A 5599-nucleotide genomic window follows, 5' to 3' on the forward strand; every position below is an offset into this window, starting at 1 on the left:
CTTCTTCTTCTCTCCTAGCCCATTTATCTTACAGATAGTGCCTCTCTGGGACCCTGGAATAACTGAACTGCCAGACGGTTACTAACCGTAGACGAGGTAACCGTCAAGGCAATCAACAGGGCGCCATTTGTAGTAATAGGAGCGGCGGGGCAGCGTCCCCAGCATCCCGGCCGCCCACACGGCTAGCTTTGCCTGAAATAATTACACGGAAACTATATTCATTTAAACACTGCTTGCCTCTTTAGCTCTAGCCCTTTTCTCAGTGGATTTAGTCCATCACGTCGGGCGCCACTCTGTTGAAATAAGAGCGGCGGGGCTCGGCGGGGCAGCGTCCCCAGCACCCTGGCCGCCCACACGGCTAGCTTTGCCTGAAATAATTACACGGAAACTATATTCATTTAAACACTGCTTGCCTCTTTAGCTCTAGCCCTTTTCTCGGCTAACTCTCTTTCTTTTTTTTTTTTTTGTTTTTGTTTTTGTTTTTGTTTTTGTTTTTACTTTAAGCACTTGGGAAGCAGAGGCAGCGGCTGGGAGCACTGGGAGCACGCTCGCCAAATATATAAACAAACATTAGCCCAAGGCGAACACGCCCCCTAAGGGGCAGGACTTATCCCTACATTATTTACCACTTAGAAACATACCAGGTGAGATATTATATGCCATAAACAATTTTAAATTTTTTATTATAAAAATATTTAAGAGACAAAAAGAGTGAAAGGGATATTTACTTCTTCAGAGTACTCAGCTGTCAAAGGAGTTGACGTAGATTTTTAAAGGCAACACAACCACACCCATCCGTTTGTGTCTGTTAATGGCTGCTTTCATTTTAAAGCCAGAACAGAATAATAAGTAGTCATGAAAGCAGTCTGTAAACTAGAAAGCCAAATATCTTTATCACACAGCACTTTTCAGAAAAATAAGTGTTTGTATGAGGTTTATAAGAAAGACAATGATTTTAATGCCAGTCTCTTTCTGGTTGGTAAAAAAACTTGAGTCCTTTGCAAATTTGGGTATAATGCTTCTCTCCTTATCTACTTTCAACATAAATGGAACACTTTTTTATATATTACACTTGCATATAAATCATAAATAATTGTTAATAATATCACTGGCAATAGTAATTATGATGTCAGACATTCTGAAGTATTTACATTTATACAGGAGTTGAATTTCACAGTATTCTCATATGAATGTCAAGTTTGGTTCCATTTTTCTCCACAACGGTACTGAGGCAGAGAGAAAGTTCCATAGCCAGTAGGTGAAGGAATTGGACTGGAACTTTTTTTCCCCCTGTTTTCTAGATTTCTTGGCTGTGCAAACATGCTGTCAGCAGCAGTAACTCAAAGGAATTGCTAGGGAAGAACTTGAGCACACATTTCATCCATCCTACATCAGTGTGAACGTTGCCTATGGCTTCCTGGAGTATTTTTATTTTGTGTCATGGGGCTTTAGAGAGTTTATGGAAATTACTTCAGTAACTCTTATTTCACTGGGGGAAGTAAGGTTCCTTCCAATTCTTACAGCTGAGAAGCTAGACAAAAGCACTTGTTGAAGGTAGGGCTACAATTCAAGCAATGATGTTGAAAATTATAGAAACTCCATTTTTCCATTTCTTATTAACCAGACACTAACCTAACTGTCTCTTGACTGAGTGTTGGCAAATACTTTGGAATGTATTTGCAGTGAAGGGATTATTCATGAAGGACTTTTAAAATCCTGAGTGGGAACTGGGCTAGGTGATCCGAATCAAGATACTTGGTACTATAAATTTGAGGCCAGCTGGGGCTATTAATCAGTTCAAGGTCACATAGTCATCACTCATTTTGATACTGGTTAAAGTCTGTTAAATTTTGGTACTATTTTTTTTTTTTTTGGCATACTAACCCCAAATAACAACCTGTTAACTCATGGGGAAATGTCTGAGGCTAATTTTGTATTACTATAAACTACTGCATTTTGATGTTAAAAGCTGCCAGGGCTTATGCTATTTTTCATAGCAATCTCATTATTAAGTCATTTGATCCCAAAGGAAAGATGACAAATTGATAGGAAGTTACTAAGAGGGAGTTACCATTGTCTTTTGAGGCTGGAAACTAAACTCGAGGCCTCATATACTCTAGTGCAGGCCACAGCTGCAGACAGGATTTATTATTTAAATCACTATGTTGACTATTATCTTTATATTATTTTCCTCTGCCAAAGAATAGTCTGTGGTAGATGGTAGATTCAATGCTTTCTTGAAGAATGACTTGGCAAAATTAGGGTACCTCTATTTAAAGTCATTGCCTTATCTTTAGAGAATTGTAAATACAATTTTCATTTGCACCCATCCCTATATTCTTTAAAGTCAGTTTTTTAAAATCATAGTTACAATTAATAAAACTATGTTTATTTGATGTTCCATCAAAACAGAGGCCAAAAGATAATAGGGATAGCTACCTGGGTATCAAACAAAATATACTTTATAAGAAACAAACAACAACTAACGGTAGATACCTGTTGATAAAAGGTTAAATCAAAAAGAAAATGTAATAATAATAAATGCTTATACAAGTAACAAGCTATGCAAACACATAAAGCAAAACTGACAGAATTAGAAGAAACTTGAGTTGTAGACTTCAACACACCACTGTCAGCAATGGATAAAAATTCAGGATAAATAAGGAAACAGAGCATAGAATTATGTATCAGATAAACATAACACTTAATAACAGTACCACATTCCTCTTCTCAAGGGCACATGGTACAGTCTTCAGGATAAGATGATGTGTTCAGATGAAGTTTCAGTCGACTAACATTACCCTGATAGCAAAGGTTTCAAAGAGGGAAAAGAAACTACAGACAATATCCCCTGTAAACACCGACTTAAAAAAAAAGATAAATTCAGAAAAGTACTAGCAAAGTGAATTAATCAGCATAATGAAAGTGCCACACCACATGCTCAAGTAGAATTTCTTCCTAGAATATAAGAGCATTTCACTGTTTGAAAAGCACCCCATACAGTACAATGCATTGACAGATAAAAGGGAGAAACACTTAGTTATTGACTATTATAGATGACCATCTATTAACCTGTATTCCTTCCTTTCTTCCTTTCTTCCTTCCTTTCTTTCTTTCTCTTTCTTTCTTTCTTTCTTTCTTTCTTTCTTTCTTTCTTTCTTTCTTTCTTTCTTTCTTTCTTTGTCTTTTGGTTGTTTGAAATACCGTTTCTCTGTAGCTTTGGAACCTGTCCTGGAACTAGCTCTTGTACACCAGGCTGGCCTTGAACTCACAGAGATCTACCTGCCTCTGCCTCCGGAGTGCTGGGATTAAAGGAATGCACTGCCACTGCCTAGCTAACCTTATTTCTTAATTATACATTACATTTTTAAATAAGCTACACAAACAAAATACCTTAATCAAGAGCAGAAATATACATATAACAAAACTGACTTTAAATTTGTATCAATAAACCAAGATCCATACCAATGCAAAGTATTCATCTCTATATCTTTCTTTTTAAATGAAAACAAACATAAACAAACATGTAGGGAATTTGTACATTGTTTTCTAGACTACTTCCTGATGTTGTGGGGGCTGTTAATCATGTCTTTCATGGGGTACCCTGTGTGGTAGGTCCATCTTAGCCAGCACTCCTGAAGCTGTCATGTATGTTGGTCCATCTGGGCCATTGCTTTAGGGTGTCTTGTTTGATCAAACCATATTAGCTAGGAAGGATCCACAGCTTTATATTCTCTATGGAAACAAAAGCAGAACCTCTTTTCCAAAGCAACATATGTTTAGACACAAATTGTGAAGTCAAGATAACTTTAAAATATATGTTTGTTTAGCTTAGCAGCATGTAAAATGAAATGTCTCTCTGTGCTTAACTCATTCATAGTCAAAAACTTCAAAGAAAACCAATAATATAAATAATCCAGACTCGATTTATTTTCCACCTTTATGTGGCTAATTTTTCCTTACTCCTTTGTGACTGTCTGTACTCTGTCTCTTTAAAGATTTTGTTTTATTCCTTAAAACTATTTCTTTCTTTTTATAGCTGTCTATTCTTTTTTTCTCCTCTCTTTCAAGCCTATATACATTTTTTAAACACACTGTGACCTGTTCAGAGGTTTATTTCTGTCTGAATCTGTTTTTATTGTGTATCTGTAATCATTTTGTGACCCAGAATGCTTTTAAAGTGGTAAGCAGTTTGGAGGCTGGTTCTGTTTCTCTCAGCCTTTCAATATAGTGGAGTAACTTTTACCGCTAGCTTCATCCATAGGTGACCTTGTGATATTTTCCTCATTTATATGAACTTGGCAATCAGTGGTGTCCTTATGCAGGGGGATTTACTTGAGGCAGGGAAGCAGGGATACAATATAGAGAGAGATAGAGGAAGGAGAAAAATAACACTAAGAATGTTTGAGAAAGCCACAGGAAAGCATTTCATGTTTACCAAAATTACACATAAACACATAAAAGCACACAAAATTACACACACACACACACACACACACACACACACATATGGAGTTATATTCCACAGGGTGGTCATGTTTTTTTTTTCCAACAGATGTAGGCTATCTACTAAAAACCTAGTGTCAACATGAGAAATCTCCTTTGGAGAGATTAGTCAGGACTAGGCATGTGTTGTCCACTCAGAGGCTATTTTTAAAGAAAAACAATGTTTTATGAATTTATGTGAAGCAAATATAGCTAACACCAGAAATGTAGCAGAAATAGATTGAGTTAGATAATTTTTTTTTTTGTAGTTCAACCTGGCCAAGAATTCATAATGTCATCAAGACTGGACTCAAACCAAGGATCCTGCTGCTGCAGCCTTTCCTATGCCTGTGTTTTTTGCTGTGTGCTACCTCACATGATTCTGTGCAGAGAGTGAGGTACTCCAGTCAGCTATATTCACTCTTTTGCCAGGGCTTTCATTAATATGAACAAGAGTCACTTATACATTGAGAAAATGTTTTGACAAATTAATTCATGACGTTAGCCTTCGGTGTTGTTTGGAAATATTTAGCCTAATGAATTTTACACTGGGAATGACCAACACCAACTATTTGTGAAAGCAAATTGGCTTTCAGTTTCTAGAAACGAATTTCACTTTTTTAGAGAGTGTTTACCTAAAGTTTATGTAGAAGGGAAACATGTTGTTTTATAGGGCTTTGGAGAATTTGACAACTTGAAAAATATTCCTTAAGGAGTTAAAAAAATGAACAATCAGTTTTACCTCAGTTTTGTGGTTTTGAGGAGTCCTTTTTCAGCTCCAGGAGCAGGCAGACTGTGAGTAATTGTTGAAGGAGACCTGGAGGCATGCCTGTGCTTTGGAAATCTAACAAAGAATTTCTCTAAGCTATCCTAAGACCCAATAGGGTGAATTATTTCTGCTAACCAAAATTACTTTCAAGAAATACCAGAGATGAAACATTTAATGAGTGAATACTGATGATGTCTTTCTGCAGATTTGAGTGAGGCCCTCAAGTAAACATAGGTAAGGGCTTCCACTATTTAAACTGACACAAATCGCTATCTATCTATCATCTATCTATCTATCTATCTATCTATCTATCTATCTATCTATCTATCTATCTATCTATCTATC

This window comes from Microtus ochrogaster, chromosome 1 (genome assembly GCF_000317375.1).
Source record: "Microtus ochrogaster isolate Prairie Vole_2 chromosome 1, MicOch1.0, whole genome shotgun sequence".
Classification (NCBI taxonomy): domain Eukaryota; kingdom Metazoa; phylum Chordata; class Mammalia; order Rodentia; family Cricetidae; genus Microtus; species Microtus ochrogaster.